Raw genomic sequence first — 24142 nt, 5'->3', positions numbered from 1 at the left:
AACTTCTTATACATCCCTGACCATTTTTTTATTGTATCTGTAAGGTTGTGCTAAAATATTTTCATCCCAGTGGTTTCGTTTAACAATTTTTACCAACATTGTTACTTTTACTCCTTGCTTACTGAATTACATCTTTTGTAAATTTTTCAGTGTGTCAGTGAATAGGAAATAATCCTAGTTTGTCCTCATGTGAATTCATGTTTATTTTGCCTTTGTTCTCAAGTGATAATTTAGGCAGGGATAAAATTTTATGTTGACAGCTCTTCCTCCCTTGTTTTCGGTCACTTATTTTTACTGACGAGAATATTGCTCATCATTCAATTTTTCTTTTTTGTTCTTATGTCCTCTCTTTGAATTTTCTTTTTTTTTAATTCTACAGTTTCATTACAATGTTTTGATGCAGATTAAAAAAATGCTCAGATTCCTGTTTCCTTCTTCAATAGAAAGGTTTAATACTTGCTTTGTTTCTGAAAAAATTCACATTCATTTCTTCTTTGGATATATCCTTTCCTCTGTTCTCTCTGTTCCTTCTTGATCTATGGAACTCTTACTAGATATATATTATTGGATATCTCTTTACTATCTTCTAAATCTCATCTTTCTTTTTATATTGTCCATATTTTATCTTTCTGCTCTTTCGTCAATTCTCTCATCATTTGTACTTAATCTGCTATTTAACCCATATTACTGAATTTTAAAAAAATCAATTTTATTGGGGTAAAATTTACATATCACAAAACGCATACATTTTAAGTATCAATCTTGATGAGTTTTGAGAAATGTATACACCTGTCTAGCCATCTCCCCAACTAGTTAAGATATAGAATACTTTTATCATTCCAATTACATTCCTTTGTAGTGAATTCCCATTATGACCCACCCAGGCAACAACTTATTTATATCACAAAATTAACTTTGCCTGTTGCAGAACTTCATAAAAAATAATCACATATAGTATATATACTTTTGTATCTAGCTATTTTCAACTCAAAATAATGGTTTTGAGCCACATTTGGCTGGCTCACTTAGAAGAGCTTGTGACTCTTGACCTCAGGGTCATGAGTTTGAACTACACTAGATGTAGAGATTACTTAAAAATTAAAAAAAAGTCCTAAAAAATTGAAATATACTGCTTTTGAGTTTCATCTATATTTATCAAAAAATTCTATTTTTGTGCTTTATGATATTATATTTTATAAATATACTACGATTTGAATGGTGGATGCCTGATTTTATTTCTCTTCATACGTTCATTACCTCTTACCCTGCAAAAACAAAACAAAAACAAAACACAAACACACACAAAAAAACAAAACCCCAAACCCAAACCCAAAAACAAACCAGATTTGCAGATTCAACTATACATAACTCACACTTTCAGCATTATGGAGCAGAAAAACAACACACTTTCAAATTTTTTCTAAGTAGAATAATAAGCCAAATTCTAGAATGTTCTTGCTATATGACACTGAGCATATAGACAGAGAGGGTTGGAAGGTTTAAAAGACTCCATAAAGAAGGATAGATGGGTGGAGACATTTAGATCAAACACATAAATCACTCTCAGAAGAAAAAAGTCACAGAAGAAGAGACAACATGCTGAACACAGAGCTGAAATTTGGTAGTTTACTCCACTGTCCACAGGGAAGAGCTTTCAAAGTGAGTGGAACCAAAACTAGTATCCTTGATAAATCATTGTTCTTGGGATAAATCAAATATATAGAGAAGGAATGATATCCTTTAGAGATGTGACAATGAGGCAAAGAAGGAAATAAGAGGAAAGAAATTAAGAATTTTGAAAAGAATTGTGAAAAATTGGTAATAGTCCACTTATTATCCATCAAAGTAACTTTCTTTTATTAAAATAACAGAAGAGGGCACTCTTAAACTAGCAACCATATACATGAATTGAATAGAAATAGAAAAAAAGCAGATTAGAATTACACAAAAGTACTGTAAAATGATAACAGAAAATCTAAGTCAAATAATTTCAGCTGTTGAATATTCTCCCCAACCAAAAACCATAAAGCAGAAAAGTGTAACATGACTCCTCAAACTGAAATAATATTCTCTAAGCATTTGGAGATATGAAAAAGAAAGCCTTGAATCAGAAGTTCAGAATCCAATAACATAAATGTATAAAAAATCAGGATAAAATTAAATAATTGATTGAATTCAGGAATTAAATAGAAAAGAAGAAAATCATATCTTAAATGAAGACTACATTACAAGATATTCAAGGGAGGATAAATTCAAATACATATTTAAAATTAAAAGTATTGCTTTCATTCTAACAATGACAGAAAACCAGAAAACCAAATCTATAAAACTTCTCAGGTTCATCCTGTGAAGGCAGCTAAGACTAGAAATGGTGACAGGAAGACACCAATAGCTGAACTTGCTGAAAGACAGGAGTAAAATACTTATTCATGAATGAAGTGAGTGGATGATAGGAAAATTCTTTGCCCAGGATTTTATACTATATTTATCCCTATACCAATACCATTAGAAGCCTGCTAATCCTAAGGGAGGGGAAATTCCTGCCTAAGACACAAGTCAGAGTTTTGCTATGTCAGAGAGTGAATGGAAACCCCACCTCGGAGACCCTGGCATTGGAGAACCTTTCCATTTCCCAGGAAGAGCATGGGGAACAAATAATATACCATTAAAATAAGGTAAAATAAGGGCAAGAGGGTGAAGAGTGGCCACACAGCAGAGGGCATGGAGGGATTGATGCAAGCTAGATGGAACAGAAATACAGAACCTCTGGCAACCCAAGCTCTAAGGACAAGACAATGTAACCCACCACTAGAAGAATTGAAGCATGTTATACAAGAAAGGCAACCAGAGTAACATCAAAACTCAAATCCTACTCACCCCATGGCTAGTTTTTCTCAAATCCTGACCCTAATGACCTAACAATCATTAATAACTAAAGCCTAATGACAAAAGAATAAATATCATAAGTGATACTTCATCATGTACTGCTCTACACATAACATTCTACATACTGTGTCTCTGGTTCTACACATACTGTTCAATAAAAAGGCACATAGTACACAGAAAGCAGAGAAAAATAATCATTTGTCAACAGACAGTAATCAACAGAACCAGATTCAGAGATGATCAAGATGGCAGCACTATCTGAGATTTAAAAATAATTATGATTCACATGTTAAAGGATTTAGTGGGAAAAGTGGACCACCTGTATGAACAGATGAAAAATTTTACTCAAGAGTCAGACACTACAATAAAAATGTAACAAAAAAGAAATGCTAGAATTGCATCCACATACACATGGGACACACACACCATCACAGATAAATAATGCCCTTGAACAGTTCAGAAAATAACCTGACAGCTGAGGAATATATCATTGAGAAAAATATCAGCAATGTATTTTTCCTTAAAATCATCTAAACTGACACATAAGAAAGAAAAGTGAGAAAAAAAGGAACAGAGCACCCAGGAGCTATGCAACAATATCAAATGGCCTAACATATCTTTAATTGGATCCTAGAAAGAAAAGAGTGAAAGATAGAAAATGGTAGAGGAACTACTTGAAAATATAATGGATAAGAATGTTCCAAAAAGAATGAAAGATATCAAACCACAGATTCAAGAAACTTTAAGAAGCCTAAACAGGGTACATGCACATGCATGCTAGTCAAATCATCCTAACCTGCTTTTAGCCAAAATGAAATTATTGCATGAAGCCAGAGGAAGAAGAGATCAATTACATAAAAGATACACACTGTTTTACAGACTATTTGTCAGAAACTATATGCAATAACATAGAAACTGACAAATCAACCCTAAAATATTTATAAAAATGCAAAGGATACGGAATGCTCAAAACATTTTTTTTAATGTTTTGCATAAGTAGCAGCATCGCTGTACTCTTATGACCTGATTTCAAGACAACTATAAAGTTACAATAATCAAAATAGCATGAAAATGGATAGAGACATAGATTAATAGAATGAATAGGAAGAAATAAACTCATATATATGATCAGTTGATTTTTTGTTAGATAATTTAGTGGTAAAAGAATATTATATTTAAAATATGGTACTGGAGGGATGCCTGGGTGGTATAGTCAGTTAAGTGACTCTTGGCTTTGGCTCAGGTCATGATCTCAGGGTCATGGAATCAAACTCCATATTGGCCTCTGAGCTCAGTGGGGAGTCTGCTTGAGATTCTCTTTTCCTCTCCTTCTGCCCCTTGTCCCACTCACTCTCTCTCTCTAAAATAAATAAGTCTTTAAAATAATATATGGTATTGGAACAATTTGACAGCTATAAAAAAAGAAATAAGTCAATAAAACAAAACAGAAACCCTCAACCTATTAATACTAAATACAGAAATAACTTGAAATGGAAAACAAGCCTAATGTAAAATTTGGAGCTGCAAAACCCCGCAAGACACTAGGCTAGAAGGCATAGGATAGATTTTTGTGACCTTGAGTTAAGTTTTCTTAGATAGAATATAGAAATCCCACATCATAAAAGGAAAACAATACAAAATACATAATTGAGAAAACAGCCTTCTCCAGAATATATGAAGAATTTTTACAACCCAGTAATTAGAAAATAAGTAATCTAATTTTAAAAGGTTGGCATAAGATTTAAGCAGATGGCTTACTACCATGGAGATATGAGTTGCAAGTAACTACATGAAAAGATTCCAAATAACATACTTCATTAGAGTGATGCCAATTACAGCTACAATAATACATTATAACACACCTATTAGAACCGCTAAAATCTAAACAAAACAAACTAGCTGACTATCACAGGTGCTGCAATGAATAGAGACCAACTATAACTCTCACACATTGCTGGTGTTGATGAAAATGGTATAGGCACTTTGAAAAACCACTTAGTAGTTTCACATAAACTTAAGATACACTTACCAACAACCCAACAGTCCTAGACCTAGATACATACAAAAGAGAGAAAAACACACACACACACATACACACATGCCTATATCTGAATGCTTATAGTAGCCTATTCACAATTGCCTCAAATTGAAACAAAACAAATGTCATTAGCTGGGTGTAAATAGAGTCTTCTGTTTTCATCTTACTTCTTTTCATCAAGGCAGCAACTAAATAGCAAAAGCAATAGCATGAACTGTTTTATGACATATTTTTTCCTTCTCAATTTTAACAATATAATAGCACAAAAAAAGGAAAGAAAGAAAGAAATTTTGCAACCAGGTATGATCTTTAATTTTCCGTTTCTTGTTTGTATGGATATAATTATGTATGTATACACATAGTTGACCCTTAAACACACAGTTTTATGGTTTTGAACTGCATGAGTCTGCTGATATGTAGATCTTTTCAATAAATACAGTACTATAAATATATTTTTCTCTTTTTCATCATTTTCTTAATAACATTTTCTTTTTTCCAGCTTACATGTTGTAAGAATACATATAAGATATATGTTAGATAAGATTGCTCATGTAATTGGCAAGGGTACTGATCAACAGTAACTATTAATAAATAGTAAAGTTTTTGAGGAGTCAAAATTATGTGTGGATTTTCAATTGTGTGGGAGTCAGTGACCCAACCCTTGTACTGTTCAAGGGTCCACTGTATTTGTAGAATTTGTTAGGAACCTGAAACTTTTTAATAATAAAACATAAGAAGCTGAACTGTATCAATTGCTACATAACAACTGAAATTTTGTTATTCATTGAAAAATTGTTCACAGAAAGTTAAGCTTTTAATACCATTTCTGAGTATCGCATTTCTGTGTATTTTTTAAATCATTAAAAACATTTTATAAATCTTGTCAAAAAATACTAATACTGCAGCCCTATGGGATGACAAATGACATACAGAGGAGACTTATTCCTATTACAGTTCCTTTCAACTACTCCTAGGAAGCACATACTGGCTCATGAATGGTCATGGACAAGGGCAGAGGTATAGATGTGGAGGCAGCGGAGGGCTGTCAGGATCTTCCTAGCTAAGGGAAATTGACCTTTTGGCTAGACTTCTTGGCAGGACCTTTGTGAGATTTTTTTTTTTATGTCAAATATCATTCCCCTATTCCCACTATTTTCTAACATTTTCTTTAAAATTTCACAAATTAGACATTACAACAAATCAGAAAAACAATTATGCTTTCAAGTAATTCCTACTTTTAAATTAGAATATATTTTACTATTTTAAGCTTTTTAAAGATTACGTCCATATGTTAGTATGACTTCATTTCAAATACCTCGCTGGGATCAGTGGTGCCAGGTTGGGTGCTCGAGGGCAGGGGTTGGTAAATTGGAGATCAGGGCAGGCCTGGATAGGTTGTTATGTTGAGGAGATCTGACCAGCAGGGAGAAGAATACTGTATGTCTGTTCTACAGATTGAGCTTTGGGATCTTGAGAAAGTCAGCTGATCTTCCTGTCCTTCTTCCTTTACTAATATTTCCACTTCCCACAAATGCTCCCAGAACTTTGAATTCAAACCAGCCTATTAAATAACAAGGGATAGAAAAGTAAAACAAACATCAGTTGAACTCCTAGATTCCATAAAAAGGAATGACAATTAGACCATATACTCAAAATCTTACTATGTTTTTTATTATCTTACATAATTTTTTCATGAACTCATGACCCCAAGATCAAAACCTGATCTAAAATCAAGAGTCAGACACTTAACTGGCTGAGCCACGCAAATTATCTTACATAATCTTCACCAAAACTCCAACACTCGGAGAAGTATGAAGTCTGCTTATATCATGAGCTAAATTGACTTGGCGTGATAACCTAACCACAGCAAATACTGTACTATTTCTTTTCTGGAAATATGCATTTTGGATTCTAAATAACAAACAAACCTTGGGGGAAAGAACAATTTGAGACTACCTGTGGGTGCATTTTGTCAGTTATATACAAAATTTAAACAGTACCTTGTGCAATCATCTTAGAAGAATAACCATGTTCCAGAGAGCAATAGTAAATACTACCTTTGGAACCATACACCCAACACTTGCTTTTCCATAGTCTCTCTACTCTTTAAAAATCCTCAAGTTAAAACAAGCAAATAATCAAAAAAATCCCTTCTTATTTATAATCTCCAAATACCACCCATAGATAGTGTACAATTTTTTTGAAATGCTAATCAGCAACTATACCTATGGATAATATCTGTCGGGGTTCATATCTATTAAATTTACCAACCAGTTATTAGTAAGACATCTTTGCTGTACCGTCATTTAGAACTGTGATACATGGAATCATATGGAGGCTGACTTATAAAAAAAAGCATATTACTTCTTTTCTTGACAGACTGTTCAAAGAACCTCAAAGAACTGAAAGCTTCTATAAAGAATAACCCTTGCTTCAAGATAAAAGTCTTTTACTGGGATGCATTAATTATGAGACTCATATAATTGTAAAAATGCATATCCTTGTTTGTGAATAAGAGGTGAATAGATAGCTAATTTTATTTTTTAAAAACATTTTATTTATTTATTTAGAGGTAGAGAGAGAGAGTGAGAGTGCACACATGAGCAGGGGGAGGAAGAAGCAGACACCCTGCTGAGCAGAGAGCCTGATATGGGGGCTCAATCCCATGACCTGGAGATCATGACTTGAGCTGAAGGCAGATGCTTAATGGACTAAGCCACCCAGGTGTCCCAGTAACTAATTTTCTAATATTTTTTCATAGAAAAAAATTAGATTAGAAACTGGGATATAATTTCCCATTAGAAACTGGCATATAATTTCCCATACTTTCATATTGAAAATAATAGAAATTGCCTACATTTTGCAAACATAAGTGGTTTGGGAGTCACATTTCTACCCATATATGATAGGAGAAGGGAACAAAAGGTATTTAGTACTTTAACAGATCTTGAAAATCTCCCAAGCCTCCATTTCCTGGTGTATAAAATATGACATAATTTAGTGTTTCCTAAAGCTCATTGTTTTGGATACCAGTTCTGCAAGATGTCAGTCAGTATTCCATGATAAAAATGTGGTAAAATAAAATGGGAAAAATTGAGATAAATGAAGTTAGTAGGATTTTTTTCCTCTGAGATTTCTTAAGACTTCTTATATATTTTCTGCAGAATAAGGTAGTTTATGTATTATCTCCAAAGTGATTTGGCCATGGAATTCTTTAAAGAATTATTTATTGACATAGTTATGGCTAGTCAATAAACTATCTAAAATACTTAAAATACTAGTAGAAGTTTAATTTATGGCTATAAAAGCCTTTTTTCCCCCAATGAAAACAACAAAAAAAAAAAGAAAGATGAATAATGGTGAGGAGAAGCTATTAAGGGAAATTTTGTTAAGTACTCTTCTTCCTGTTTTTAATTTTTAGGTAATGAGAGGGGTCTATATGTCTTACAGATTGAATCTACCAAATACCCTATTTTAAGCTATTTTTCCATTTATAAACTTTAAAAGCACAGAAGATGATAAATAAAATGTGAGAACAGACAATTATAAGGAATAAGAATCCACAATGGTAAGCAAGTTCTTGAGAATGGGAACGTATTGTCCCTCTTGTCCCTCCTTGACAACGTAAGGTAGAGTTGTGCTGGCAAACACTGGCATAGGCATCTCCCTTGGATGCATAGGAATGTCTCTATTGTCTGCCCAAATCCCCTTAATCTCGATCCAACCTCTTTCATCCTAAGACTCCCAACACTTAGTGTGAACTGATGATAGATCTTCAGCCCAACATCAAGCAGGCAGCAATAACAACCACAAATCCCACATGTCAAGTGCATGCTACCAAAGGAATTTAATTACAGAAGAAAAACTCATCAATTGTCAATGCAAAATAATGCTATAGAAATGGAATTTAGAGGTTATTAAAAGAGATACAACCTTGTGCTTTATGATAGATTTGAGGGCAAAGAATACGGTTGCATTTAGTGGAGGCATATTTCATGCCTGCTCACCTGCTGCTTGATCTACTGGCATCAGCTTTGTCAGCACAAGGATCCTGCCATGAACTTGAATATCCTCACTTATGGCCACCATCTTTCAGTGGTGATGCATATAAGGGCTAAAGAACGTGCTTAGGGAAGAGACAGACCTGACGAGGATGCTAGGCACCTCTACTGGAGAAAGAGAAAGGCGAGAATAAAATAACTCTCTAAAATAAACACACACGCTACAACTGTAGTGTAGTGTTTGAAACTTTTATTTAGACTCTTCTTTCATTTCCCTCCGGGTATAGCTTGGCTTACCCTTGCACTCCTAAATTAGGTAATTAATCCACATGAATTACCATCAAAATGAAGCATTCTGGATAATATCCAACTTGGCTCTTAGGTTTTATCACCTATGACTGACTAAAATTGACACTTACATTCTATGAAAATATTGCAATGCTTTTTTGAAAATTATATATTTCTTTTTTTTTGGATATAGAAAGTACAAAGGAAGTGCAGGAGGTGTACACAGCTATCCTTAAATTTAGCAATATTTTTTTTCATGCAATGGGTGAATGATTTTGGTTTATCCCAGCATGCAGCATTAAATTTCTAGGTGATTCCAATGCAATGAAGGATCTCGTTCTGGGCAATTGTTTAATTCCTTTTGATAAAAAGTATTAATTCACTTGCCTATACTAAAGGAAACAATTTGATCCAGGGTTGTTTATTAAAGTATGGTGGTTATATCAGGAAAATGAAAGTAATCTATATCTATTTCTTTTTTTTCTTTCTTTCCTTCTTTCCTTCCCTTTTTTCTCCTTCCTTCCTTCCTTCCTTCCTTCCTTCCTTCCTTCCTTCCTTCCTTCCTTCCTTCCTTCCTCTCTAGAGAGCATGAGCAGGGGAAAGGGCAGAGGGAGAGAAGGAGACTCCATCCTAAAAGCAGAGCCCAACACAGGGCTCAATCTCATGACTCTGAGATCATGACCTGAGCCAAAATCAAGAGTCAGTTGCTTAACCCACTGAGCCACCTAGGCGCCTCCAAAACTATTTCTTAAGAGAAAGAGAAAGGAGAAATAGAAGTAAAAAACATGAGAGGCCAAGTTCCAAAAATTTCTTTTACCTGAAATATTTTAGTAACAATAATGTATTTTGAGTATTTCCATTTAGTAGCAACACTACTTGAAATCTGACTAAAAGTCATGGAAGTCATCTCATGGATCTCCTGTTAAAATCATAGTACTCCTTGTGGACAACGGCAGACAACGAATGCCATGTTTCTTTGACTCTTTTCATCTTATTTTTCGAAGGTAACTCACAGGACAAATTAATGGCATTGCCTTTGTGAAAGCACTATTGGATGAGTACATTGTGCCCTAAATATGTCTACTCTCATTTTTCTTCGATAACGGCAACATTTCTTATTCAGTACATGTGATCTATAGTTCACATCTGTAATCTGAAATCAAATTTCAATAATTTTAAACAAAAAAATTTTACAGGGAAACTTTTGAAAACAGCTTGGCACACCAGCTTAAGTTGCTTTTGTTAGCACCAGAGTAGGTGGTTATTAAACTTTCATTCTGCTATTTATTACTACTTTATAAAGTCACTAACCAGATTATCCTTTTTTAAAAGATTTTATTTATTTGAGAGAGAGACAGAGAGAGAGAGAGAGAGAGAGAGAGCCAGAGAGGGAGAACACAAGCAGGGAGGGACAGAGGGAGAGGGGGAAGTAGACTCCCCACTGAGCAGGAAGCCAGACATGGGGGGTCCATCCCCGGGACTCAGGATCATGATCCCAGCTGAAGGCTGCTGCTTAACCGACTAAGCCACCTAGGCATCCCCCAGATTAACCATTTAGTAGGATAAAAAAGTCAATTCCACATATTCCAGGTTATATTATTTTTGGAATAAATTATTCAGCTGATCAATCTGATTCTTTAATTATGTAGGCTTGGCCAAGAAGTTACCTCCGTAAGTGAAATTCAAGCAACACAAAAAGGAAAGTTAAGTGCACATAGGAGGCTCTTTTTTGTTTATTTCTGCAGAAAAAATAACCTTGGTGGCTTCTGTTACTTGAAATTCAGCCCTACTTTCAAAGAAAACTTAGTTTTGTATCAGAAAAACATCTCCCTATAGGCTAATTGCATATATTGGAAGGGAACTTGATCTTTTTTCATTCTTTAAATTACAACTCATTTATTTAAAGGCATACTTGTCAAAAGAAAGCTTTAAGTAGTGAGTTTAAAAAGCAGTGTTAAATAATTGAATTGACTGTGATAAAATTGCCTTAGTTTAAATAGACTAGTCTGTTTAATGAATTGTGCTTTTATAGGGTGAGATAAATCTAATGTGAACTCAAGTGGCTACACCAGAAACACTGAATTTGGATAACTTTGAAGAAAGTCAAGATGAGGCATTTATAATAATGCAGTTACATGTGATTTTATTAAAATGCCTTCATTACAAAACAGTGCTTTCTGCCAGGTTAAGAAAAACAGACTTAAAATATTATCAAGAATCTTACACACGTATTGAACAATTCAGATCGCTTGAAGAGGAAGTCTTTTATTTGTTATTTTTTTCTCACATGAAAATAAGAACGTGAGCCTTAATTAGGAACACAGCGCTTAACTTTCAATTTTTAGGTGGAGATTGCACTTACAAATCTTCAACATTGCGAGAAATCATTTTGGCAATGAGATCGTGGCAGGAAATTAATTTTGTATTTTAAAGTAAAACTGGCAGGTTTACTTTCCTGTTTAATGTTGAAAAGGGTTTTTATAACATCCTATTAAGCTACCATGCAGTCAGCCTGTGTAGCAACGCTTGGTTATCACTTCAAAAGAGAAACTTAGCTGGAACATTTTGTAGTCCTTGATTATACTTCTTGTGTTGTTAAGTGTTGAAATACATTTTATGTGCTTAAAAACAGAGAAGCAATGTAAAGGGGGGGGGTGGGGAGAAACTAAACTAGAACAAGTACAAACACAAGGATCTGTTCTCATCAAAAAAGAATCATGAAGCCTGGATCATGGACTAGGCGGGCAATTCACATTCCGAGTGGTGGAATGGTGGAGACCAAATTCATTATTACATAGGTCAAAGCTGAAAGGAAAGAGTAGGGAAAGATATTATCAGTTCACACGTACCACTGAACCATTCCACAATTTAAGAGCTATCTCATCTTTTTATCTGACCCACGAAATTCCTACTGTAGTACTTACTGAGAAGTAGTTGGTTAACTGAAGGCAAAATTCCTCTCACCATCCACGCAGAGACTTCCTGCTTGGTATTTAGGTTCTTACTCTGAAGAGTTTCTAATGATTGCAGTGAAAAATATAAAAAATTCAAGTCTCAAATATATGACAAGTTTTCAGTATGTAAAATCCTGATTTTAAAGTCATGGTCTAGTTTATATAGTGAGCAAATTGGGGTGTTGATACAACCTGAATAATTCGAGTACATTTCCAAACCTGATGTTCTTTAATTTTAGAATATTTCACGTAGAATTTTTTTATGATTAGACTTTTGGGTTTTTTTTTTATTACAGAAGTTATATATGCTTGTTATAAAAACTTAAAATGACAACGTAAATAATGCTCATAATTCCCTCTACTTATCATACATATATACATTTCATAACAATTTGAGTGCCTGATATGGACAATACAGATTTTGTTCCTTTATTGAGTTTGTGGAATATTAGAGATAACAAATATTAAACAGATAGTCATGAAAAGGACGATATGATTCCAACAGACTCCAATGCTATGAAAACAGAATCCAAGCTTCTCCTAGGATGCATAAAATGGGGAGCTATTCCAGGGGTGGTATGCTGTGAGGTCTGAGTAGAGCCAGAGTAAGAGTGTGGGAGTGGTGAATGGAAGAACATTCTAGATGGAAGGAACTGCAAGTGGCCAGGCTCTGAGGCTGAATGGCCATTGGCATATTCCCAGAAGGTCAAATGCCCCAAGAGTGGTGAGCAAAAGAGAAAGTGGTACAGAAAAAGCTGGACCAGCAAGTCAGAATCAGATCACAGGGCATCTTTTACATCATATGAAGGAACTCGACTGTCTTCTAAAAACAGGAGATAAAAAATATTAATAGTTTGAGTTAACTTGTTCTCTCCTACTCTTTCTCTTTTGTTTTTAGAGAATTGGATGTTATATATTGTTTGTAACTTGTTTTTCTTATTATTTTGTAATCTGTCATTTATATTTATTATATGTTCTCCCACAATGATTTTGTTTGTGCTATTTAGTTTCATTGTATGGATTTTTCATAGTTTACTTAATCAAGCTCTTATTTTATACCTTTGAATTTTTTTGTTGGTCCAGCTATTATTAACACTGAGGTGATGAAAATTATTGTGGAGACATATTTGTACACATTTGTAACTGTTTCTTTGGGAAAAATTCACAAACAGCTCAACAGGATTTCTCTGTCAAAGGATAAGGACATTTGCAAGCTTTTAATATGAATTGCCAAATTGCCTTCCAGAAAGATTGGAACAATTATTTCCATGGTAGTGTAAAAGACCATCTGTGGCAAATACACTTTTTGAGCCTAAGTTAATAATTGGGGGAAAATTTCAGGTTCTATGAGATAGTCTTGAATAGCTATTTGCAAAACTGGAATTTACTTGGAGATTCTTATTTGATAATTAAATTTGAGCCATGTGCTTGGAAATCTATAAAATTCCCCACCTCTTATCTGATTGTTTTCTGTTATGAATGAATCCTGTGCAATGATCACTAAAATATGTTGTCAGCTTCAAAGTTTGTAGATGACAGGTAAAGTTTTTTTTTTTACATTTGTATAGATAGTGAAAAATTTTAACTTATGAATAAGACATGTATAGAAACTCCAAATATTAGAAATATGAATTTGGCACAAATTATTGAAGTTAACAATTAACCGTCTTTGGGGTTGTGTCCAAAAATACAAAGGATAACACAAATAAATTTGAAGATAGATTTTAGGTGTCAAGAAAAATTAGAAAAATATCCTTTACTCAATATGATTAAGTCTAACCTCAGATACTCCAAGCTATTTTTAAGCAATTGCTTGCAATTTTCAACACTAGGACTGATACGCTATCACTGGGTTTCTCACTAATTCCAGTTCTGACTCTTGGCAATATACCCCAGCTTTGATCTGCCTCCGGCTCTTTGGCTTCCACGTTCAGATTTTGTTCTCTCTAGCTTTTACTCATTGCTCTCCTTAATGGATTTTGGCTTCTCTTGAAGTTCTGAGTTTTCTTACTCTGTATAAACTCAGATGGGCCAGATCTTCCTTACGCTCATGCCCCAGCTTACTCCACCATGGCTGTATGCAGGGCTCACCCCTGGGAGCTGTCAATAGGATAGCCCTGGCCTTGTCACTTTGAGTTGGGGCAGATATGTGAACAAATAAGGCATATATTTTCTTAAACTGCTCAAATAATTGCATAAATTTCCCCAAAAAAACCATCAGATATTTATGATCATTTCCTTTACAGTCAATGCTCATAGTGATATGTAACTTCAAACTAACAAATTAATATTTTACTTAAATTAATAAGTGAGGATACTGTATTTTATAGCACAATCACCTTGAGAGAAATATTTAAGTGTTAATTAAGCAGCTAATTCAACAAGGGTTCCAGAAGTTCAAGAAAAGAGGGCAGAGCTCAATGAGTGTTTGAGTAGGCAGGGAAAATTTCTTGAATAAATTTGGGCTCAAAGAGTAGATATTATTTTCATAAATGGAAAGGAGAAGACAGTGTTCAGAGGAAGGGAACCATTTTGGCAAAATGGAGGAGCATGGCATGATGCCTAGAAACATTTCAACGGTGCGTTCAAGCTTTGCCATACTTCGGGCTGTGACAATTGACAGAGTGTGTTTTTCTTTAGGGATAAAATTAATGCAACTGACTGACCCACCTTTGTTGGGGGATGTACTTTTTTTATTGTATTTCCTACAGTATTTATTTGGCCTCATTCCTGTTTTATTCTTACTCAGGAACATGTGAGGCTCACAGAGATCTTGGAAAATTATTCCAAGCAAAGCAAATTGAATGTAAGCAAATCGAATGGAGCAAATAGTTATTCAATCCTCCCATTTCTTAAGCCTCTTGGGTTTTTTTTTTTTTTTTTGACTCTTTCCTCTCCCTTGCATACCACAATCAAATGCTTATCACGAAAAAATTAGCATTCACAATTATTCTTCCCTTTTCCTTTCAGCTCCTTATTCAGGTCCCTCTGACTTTAACCATGGAATTGGATACTATTGTCTCAGCTGGTCTCTCCAATGCCATTTCTCTCTACTCCAGTTCATAGACAGCACAGTAGTGAGCATATCTTTAAAACTACTGTTTTTATTTCAGGACGTTCCCTGATCAAAATCCCTGTATCAGTCTTCCATCACCAAAGCCAGAGTCCTCCACAGTCCAGCCCTGTTGCATCCCCTGCTTGTGCCCCACAAGGTTTCTCTCACATGAAGGTTGTCTGTCAAAAGCTTACCAGTGTGGTCATCCCTCCCTTGGTCCCTTTCCCCAGTGTGCAGTGCTTCCACTTCTCCCTCTGAACCCATCATGGCCAGTTTCAATATTTACTTCCATCTTCGCTAAGCAAATGGCCCTATAGAGATCCTACTGCCTGGTTGACTCCTTTTCTGACCAGTCTTGTTTCCAGAGCTTTGTTCAACTATGTCCAAAATTGAAATAAAACTTAGGGGGCATGTACCATCTATTTTGTATTGTATTGTTATTCCATCCCCACCTCCACATAGTAGGGCTTATTTATGACATTTGTAAGCCCTGGATTACACTCCATTTGTTTTTTAGGTATCCTTTAAAGATCATGTGTCTTACTGGTCACAAGAAAAAAGAAAAAGAAAGGAAGGAGTGAGATCTGCTTTTCATATACTGGATGCTTGATTTGTCAGAGTTTCTTCAGGAAGCTCATGCTGTTCAACTATGCATTCTTCGGTAGCATTTCAGAGGTTAATAACAGAAACTGCCAGTTGTCCAGTGGTTCCTATGTGCCAGGCATTACACTAAGTGTTTTACATGAATTATTTAACATTCACGCTATTCCTATGAGATAGATATTATTATACACATTTTGCTGAGGAGAAACTGGAAGCTTTCATATCAGTATCAGAACAAGTAGGTAGGTAAGATCAAGATTTTAATTCGGCTGGATTCAATGTTTTTTTTCTTTCTTCCCCAAACTTCTGCTATCAGGAAGATTCATCTATGGACCAAGGTGGAATTCAAGAACTTCTGTAAAGCTGAAAGAAAAGTATCATGTGAGAGACTTGGGAAGACCATTTTCCTTTTTGGAGGGAAGCATGACTCCTTGATTACACAAGGAGATAGGAGCTAGATGGAAAGCTGGTCCTTAAATCTGGGTAAACATTTGTCCCAATCAGATAGTGTACTGCAAGGCGATTGGCTTTTATAGCTAGACATGACATTTGCTGGTGCATTGATCTGCATTTCCAAGAATAAATAGTTCTTATATTCCTGCTCCTAGACATAAGATTATTGATTTCCATGGACGATGTGGGAAGACACTGGAAGTAGAATGTAGAAGATTAGAAATGGAACTATCTGAAAGGATGGAGCATTTTAGAAGATTGATGGGACAAAATTTTTTTTTATTATCCTGCTTCTTCTTATTCTATCACATGAACTTTTTCCCCCTCTAAAGGAATCTATCTTCCCAAGTAGGGAAAAATGATTTTTAAAAAGATAAGCCTGAAAAAATTAATTTAAACTTAGCCATATTAGGGTGGCATTAAGGCACTCCCGGGTATATTTTATTGGTCCATTAATATAGGCCCCGAGTGGTTGAATACACCTAAGGCATGTACTGTATTAATGAACCAATAAAACATGCCCTGGAGTGCCTTAATGATATATTACAACCATTTCTATTACATACATAAATGCACTATTTGCTGACTGTCTTGCATAGTTTTAAAGAAAATCTTCAATTAACCAAAAATATTGCATCGAGAACTCTTACCCACAATAAAAAAAAAAAAAAAGAGCAACAAAGAATCCTGTAATTAACTTACTGGGCTAGTTACCCATGAGGTGATTTGGGATTGGTTTAGTCTTTGGAGCTTTTTCATTATAATACATAGGAAGAACTAGTACTTTGGATTTAAAATTGGTTACTTTGAGGAAAGGAAACTGTTGAAAGCTGATAGAATTCATGCTGATCTCCTTTCTTACTTAAAATATCCAACTCTGGCTTGTGGTTATGAAATTAAATAGGTTTAAATGGCTGGATCCAAATATCAGCCTTCTGTGTCCATATTGAAAGAATGTCCTTTAGACATTTGGAGAATTATTTTGCAGGGCAATAGGAATGTAGCACACCCATAAGCTAATGTGACAGGATTGTGAACAACACATGGGATGGTGTAAAAATGTCTTCTCTTGACCAATGTGGTGTCCCACTTATTTAACTCAATGTTAACTCTCCTGTTTTTTCACTGGAGGTGTCGAAATGAGCACGTTTCTATGAGTGGGAGGAGGTGAAGGAGGGAATGGAGAGAAGGAGATATAATGACAATCTGTATCATTTGTTTAGAGGTTATTGTACACCAGACAATTTTTAATTATTTTTATATCTATTATCCTATAGTCTGTGCAATAACCCTACAAGGGAGCTATTATTCAACTGCTGTACTATTCAACTGTTGTATTGATGTATTGATGTATTATTCAACTGTTGTATTGATATTCAAACTCTTCCATGTGGTAGAGCTTGGATTTGATCCAGGTCATTTGAATCCAAAGCCCATACTCCCATAGGTAAAACTTGATATGGTCACTATAAGAAAAACTGAAAAATATTAAGCTAATGCTTTCTTTGGACTGCAAGCCCCTGTAGAGTAAAATCATTTTTTCCTTTTTTTTTTAGTAAAAATCATTTCTAAACTCTATACAACAACATAATGCATTCTACATGACATTCTTTCTCTCTGCCCCTCTTTTGAGGGCCACACAGCTAGAGGAGAGAGAGACAGCTGACCAACCTGAAGGAGGCTCTTAGCAGAGACTTTGAGGATGGAAAATGACTTGCATGGAGCAAGGATCTAAGATCTGGTGGGAATGGGCACATTGCAATATAGTTAGATACCAACGGTGAGAAATAAGATAAAGTGTCAATCTCTTAACATCTGATCTTGGTGACAAAGTGATGGTTCAGAGTCAGACATCCTCCCACCTCCACTGATGCTCTAGTACTTATTAGATCCCCTGAAACTGAGATAGCACCCCTGGGATAATGAGTGAGTAGAGAAAAACCTTCAGGCTTGTCTTCGAAAATGCAGCACTTACTGATTAATCTTGAATTTGACCATGGGACTGAGTGGGGGCTCAGAGGATAAAAATTATTTGCTAAAGAAAATATAAAGTAAAAAAAAATTGTATACATGTTTGAGGTCTAAGATTACTATCCTTCATTTTTTTTCATCCATAGACATTTTAATTGCTACAGATTTGCAACCTAAGAGAACCTAACCATGAAATGTTTTAAAAAGTCACTGAAATGACTGCAGTAATTATTTGCTTTAGAGTCATAGGTTAGGCATCAAGTCATAATAAACCTGGCCTTTGTGAGGAATTGCATTTGAGCTTAATCTCTTCTTTAAAAGGATCTGTAAAATACTAGGAATTTCATTATTTTGTCAGCTTATTCTGAGCCAGTTTTCCCAGCTGGGTTTTACAATCCTGGAGAACAGTTGCTGACAGGTCTTCTCTGACTCCATTTGATTTTTGCTCATAGTTTATATTTGCCTTGCACGTTTTGTACTCAAGTGATATAATTCTACTGACTTCATTTACAGAAGGTCTTAAGCTATGTGTTGAAAGATATACTGCAGTGTTGTTCACTCAACCATTAGAATGCAAGAAAGTTGGTAAAATAAGCCCTCCTACATTAAAAAAAAACTCTGAAAAATCTACCAAACAAGTTATACAACAATATCTTCAAAAATCCCACATATATTGAGAAATAATTGACCCTTCTTTATTTAAAGAGGTTACTGAAGGTTACTTTTTAAAAACTATTAGGTTGGTGTTATTTATAATGAAGTAGTAATTTAATACCAGACAGTAAAGCCACCATACAATTTCACTAGGTAGATCACTGCACAATGCAAGGTCACTGAGTTTATTAAGTGACTCATCTGTTGGTTTATGTTCAGTTTGAGAACCCGGACATCAGCTCTTCCACAAAGCTGACTGGATGAGTCAGCTCAGTGTGGTCAGTATCATGTAATAAAGCAGCACCAGCATGTGGGACATAACAGTGATGGCTGGACATTTGCAACGAGCAATAATTTTCTGGATGTGTAATCTCACTATTCTTACTTTTAAAGAAGTGTAATGCTGGTTTTCCTGATGGGGGCATCTTTGCTGATGCTAATCATAGAAACCTAAATGTGTATGTTCCTTTAAGCATTTCTGAAGCACTTTCTTAGGCAATATATCTTGTTGGATACTTTCTATAACCTAAGACATAGATATGGACCATATCATCTTCATTTCCAGATGGGGAAATTATTACTTAGAGAGTATAAATGATTTACTTAAGGTAAGTGATAAGTGGCAAAATGCATTAGAACCAGGTCATCTTATGAGTACTCAGTTGTCTTTATTATTCTCTTCCCCACACCCAGACTTAGATATCAACAGGTCAAGGCAGTGGGTCCAGAATCTGAGATGGTAGGTTGGGCATGAATGCTGAAAGGGAAACAGAGGAAAGGAAAAACTGTTGAAATAAGAGCCACATTTATGTTTGAGGCACATACATTAGCTTTTAACTTTGTACAAGACTGTGGGGTAAAGTGGAAATGTTTTCTGAGTGAATGAATTTTATAGAGGAGAGATTCAACTGAATCTAAAATCAAAATGGGGCTATGATTTGAAGATCAGATGGGATTTTTGTCACCCCATTTGCTCAGAAAACTTTAGCTATCCTGGAATTCTCATTCAATAAAAATTGATTCTACCCTATTAATATAAAATGCCTTATAGTGGAATATAGGTGCTGATCCACACTAACAGAAGTAGGAGGTAGTCATGGGACAAAGGACAACACATTGGACATAGTGATAGGTTTGAGTTTAACACCAAATTCTTCTGCCTCACTTGAACAAATCATTTGACTTCCTTGTGGCTTAATCTTCTCATTTGAAAAATGGTAATAACACAACCTACCTCATAGAAGTGTTGTGAAGATTAACCTATAAATTGCTGGAATTATTCAGCATTGGATAGATTTTAGGAAATCAGTGAACCCTCCACTATTGCAATGCAGTAGTACATGTATATAGGCCCATGTACACAGTCCTAGACAGAGTGCTCATTATTGTTATCAGATTCTCAAAGGACTATTAGATGAACTACCACTGTATGTGAAAAGGATTTTAAGTTGTGGAACACTATAAATATTAAGATTCAAGGATAAAGAAGCAATGATCAGAAGGGAAAAAACTGGTAATTTTCAGTAGGAGAAAAATGTCTATTTGTCTCTAAGAAACTTGGATTGGAATTCTATAAGATGGTTTGGTAAGTCCAATTTACGTAAAACTTAAATTACCTATAATGGCAAAATTACTTTCACTTATAATAATTTTAAATTTAGGCTTGTTAAATGGTACTTTTGAACACATTCCATAGATGATAATCTCTAATTTACTAGTTTCTCTGTATTCTCAAGATTGTAATGCATATATCTGAGATCTCTTCATAATTTTCCTTAGGTGATGCTGTTGAACACTGAAGTGTGAGGTTAAACAAGTTTTTCCTGGTTCTGAGTAGATAATTAATCTGGTCACCTCTTACCTTGACTTAATGAATTAATTTATAACATACTTGAAGCATGTCAGTCCTTACCTCTTGCTAAGACCAGTATTTGGAATTACTAATCAATTCTCAAATAAATATTATTTTTATGGAGATGGTCCTTTCAACACATTCAGCAAAACCAAAATTAACCCCAGGATAGATTAAGGGAGGTAATGTGATGAAGAAGAAATAATAGCAAAGATCTTAACATTAGAAAACTTCCCTGATGTACTAAAGAATTCATACTGCATTTAAAAAATAGATTGAGGTTGGTCAGTGGAGCAACAGATACATAATTTGGATGGTACTATTGCTCTCTCAGACATAAAGACATCATTGTCTGGGGAAAGAGTTCTATTGTGTAAATAATGTTGAGATGACAGTGGAATTTAGATCTCCCAGACTCTTCCTTGATTTTGGCAAGGTTGAACGCAGTGGAAACCACAGTGGTTCAGGAAGAATGCCATGTTAACGATGTGATGTTTTATTACAGAAAAATGAAACCAGATGGTATAGGCTAGAATAATGTATCAGTCAGTGTCCCAGTAGGAAAAAGATGATTAATTCCAAAGAATAATTCAAGGAATATTTAATAAAGGAGTTATTTATGAAGATGTAGGTGGGATATAGGAGAACTATCAAGAAGAGGTACCCCAACACTATTCGGCAGAGCCTATTTCCACCCATAGGCCTGAATAGGGGATTTATTTACCTGGAAGGAGAGTCTTGTGGAGTCATCACCTTGTGAGGAGCCATGATCTCTATGGGGGAAAACCAGCAAATCAAAGTGACCCCACAGAGAGAGAGAGGATTATAAATACTCTGTTCCCTCTCTCCTCGCTCTCTCTTTCTAATCTCCTGCCAGGTCACTTGTGGTTGAACTCAAACAGAAGCCAGAGGGCAAGACAGCTCATTGGTATACTCTTTACAGGCTGGCTTCCTATAGCAGAGGAGGGTGGAGAGTTTAGCTCAAGAGGCTAATGGAAGATATCTTTTCCAGTTATGCTGTAGGAACGAAAAACTTCCCAACTTTGGTGGTTTATAATCCTAAAGTCTTCTCACTCAGGCTTAATGTTCAACATTTGTTCTATTTACTATGGAATCTGCCAGGGGAAGCACATGTAATTAGAAGTAGCTTAGCTTAAAATATCTCAAATGGCTTTCCCATCAGCATTCCTGGTGGTATTCAGAAAATATTATCTTTTAACCTTCTATCTAGGACTTATTCCCAGAAGTCTTTGCCTTTCAGGGTTCAGATAAAATGGGGAGTAGTTTCTCACTACTCTCACCAGATCATTAGCAAACTAGCATCAGGCTGTATATCTAAAATGGACTCAATGTCCAGCTTCCAAAACAACTCATAACAAGAGAACTTTTCCTTAGTATAGATGAGATTACCATCACCCTGCTCCTCACCGGTTTTGTACTAATTTGGCTTGACTTCCAGCTGCTGGCAACTGCTTCTCTTTTCCTGAGGGCTTTTTCTGGCCCATGGAGCTTGCTCTGCCTGGGCATGTAACAGCCTCTGAGTGCTGGGGTAATACCACCACCAAGGAGCAGACCCAGAGGAGTTCCCTCATCCATGGATGGAATGGGAATGAGGTACACATTCTAGAGGACCTCATAGTTTCCCAAGGCTGTAAAAGACTGTAGTCACTCAAGGGCAACTTGCTTGATAAAGCACCTTTTATTGCCTTTCTTCCCTTCCTTTCCTTCCTTTCTTTTTCTTACAGTCTCCTTCCACATAAACTCTGAGGACTTAAATCTTTGTCTCAGGGTCCACTTCTGGGGGAAGATAGATTAAGGCGGTGGACTATTTCCTTAGCTACAAGCTCCTTTTTACCTATACTGTACTGTGGGGCCTGAAAGGGTATCAGGAAGTCTTTGGGCAGATATTGCTGGTAGGTAAAGTTGATAGAGGCAAAGACAAGCAAAATAGCCAAAAGTCTTATAATGAAGACCTTGATCAGAAAGCTTTTCACTAAGGATGATGTGAAAATATTGCAGTCTTCTGACTTAGAAATTCCTGACATTATACATCATTTAGAGCATTAAAAAGTAAAATTATCAACTGTCTGTTGGAAAATAAGCTAAATATAAAATATATTTCAGAGTAATCCACTTTATATATGTGTTTTTTGAAAAAAAGATTTCATGCTTTGCTTTAATCTTTTAATCTGCAAAGATTGCCAGTTATTTAGTAGATGGCTGAATTAGTTGCAAGTTCTCTATCTCCCCCATGTTAGCCAACATGCGTGGTAGAAGAGAGACAGGATGACTGTAATAAATACCCCATTCAGAAAATGGAAAATTGCATTATACACAGTAATCACTGGTCCACAGTAATGATGAAATCCTTTTGGACAGCTGTTATGAAGTCCTGGCAGTGAGGGATGTTCCTTGATTACAACTCAATTTTGCTCTCAGAGAGGAACTTCCTTGTTCTCTGTGGCCTCTGGTTCTGCTCTCTGGGAAGTTCTTGCTGGTCTGTTATATGGCATGGCCACATTTGTAGTGGGTGTTGAGGGCTCTAGAGTATTTTGCTGCATACTTCCTCTCTGTATGAGTTTGGTGGCTTAAGAGTTGTTTTAATGCTCAACCAAAGGCTTTTAAAAAATTAAAAAAAGGGTAGCACCTGGGTGGCTCAGTGGTTGAGCATCTGCCTTTGGCTCAGGTTGCGATCCCGGGCTCCTGGGATGGAGTTCTGCATTCGGCTCCCTGCATGGAGCCTGCTTCTCCCTCTGCCTGTGTCTCTGCCTCTCTCTCTCTGTGTCTCTCATGAATAAATACATTTTTAAAAGTCTTAAAAATAAATAAAAGTATATTTTCTATTTTTGCTATTTCATCAGAAATGAGCATTCAGAGAAGGAGAGGAGCCTATATCTAGGCTTAAACTAAAAACCTCACCAAGAGAAGATACTACTCCAATCATGAATATTCTCTTTATGTCTTGCAACATTTATGCCTTGAAGGTGGGGGCGATCAAAGGAAGAAAGTAATGAAGATACAAATTCACAAATAAACATCTTTTACATAGATTTACAGTAAAATATATGTGATACATATTTGGTTGACAAGAGATTCAAAACTGTATATCAACATTTTGTCAAATAGGTGAATGTATAAATAAACAGTACCTCCTAAATTTCAAAGAATTTCAGGGAAGGCTTTTTTGTTTTTAAAAGGCCACATCAATAAATTAATAAACAGATAAAGAGAAACCTAATCAAGCAAAGACTTTTGAGTCTTCCCTCCTAGTTGTTTTGGCAATATGATTTCCTTTAAAATTACTAAGACTTTCATCTCTTTGCTTGCACTTAGCTCAGTGTGCCAGTAGCAACACCTACACTTCTTTGTTAGACATCATTCTTATAT

The 24142-nt window shown here is 35.4% G+C and overlaps 1 long non-coding RNA gene across 2 annotated transcripts in view; it reads right to left on the bottom strand.

The window, feature by feature from the left end:
- Nucleotides 1–21586, bottom strand: part of LOC129508096 (uncharacterized) — a 43318-nt gene extending 21732 nt beyond the window's left edge. Inside the window, exons 1-3 of one of the 2 annotated variants that reach the window (XR_008664131.1) lie at nucleotides 21480–21586; nucleotides 12138–12230; nucleotides 6240–6485 (exon numbers count right to left, since the gene is read on the bottom strand). This is a non-coding gene — a long non-coding RNA (uncharacterized LOC129508096). Of the gene's footprint in view, nucleotides 1–6239; nucleotides 6486–10588; nucleotides 12019–12137; nucleotides 12231–21479 lie in introns of those variants that run through there. The other variant, XR_008664130.1, reaches the window with a different exon arrangement.
- Between the last annotated feature and the right edge of the window lie 2556 nt (nucleotides 21587–24142).

The sequence above is a fragment of the Nyctereutes procyonoides genome, unplaced genomic scaffold, assembly GCF_905146905.1.
Source record: "Nyctereutes procyonoides isolate TBG_1078 unplaced genomic scaffold, NYPRO_anot_genome, whole genome shotgun sequence".
NCBI classification, from domain to species: Eukaryota; Metazoa; Chordata; class Mammalia; order Carnivora; family Canidae; genus Nyctereutes; species Nyctereutes procyonoides.
The sequence above is the reverse complement of the archived record's forward strand: the minus strand, read 5'-3'. Positions and strand labels throughout refer to the sequence as shown.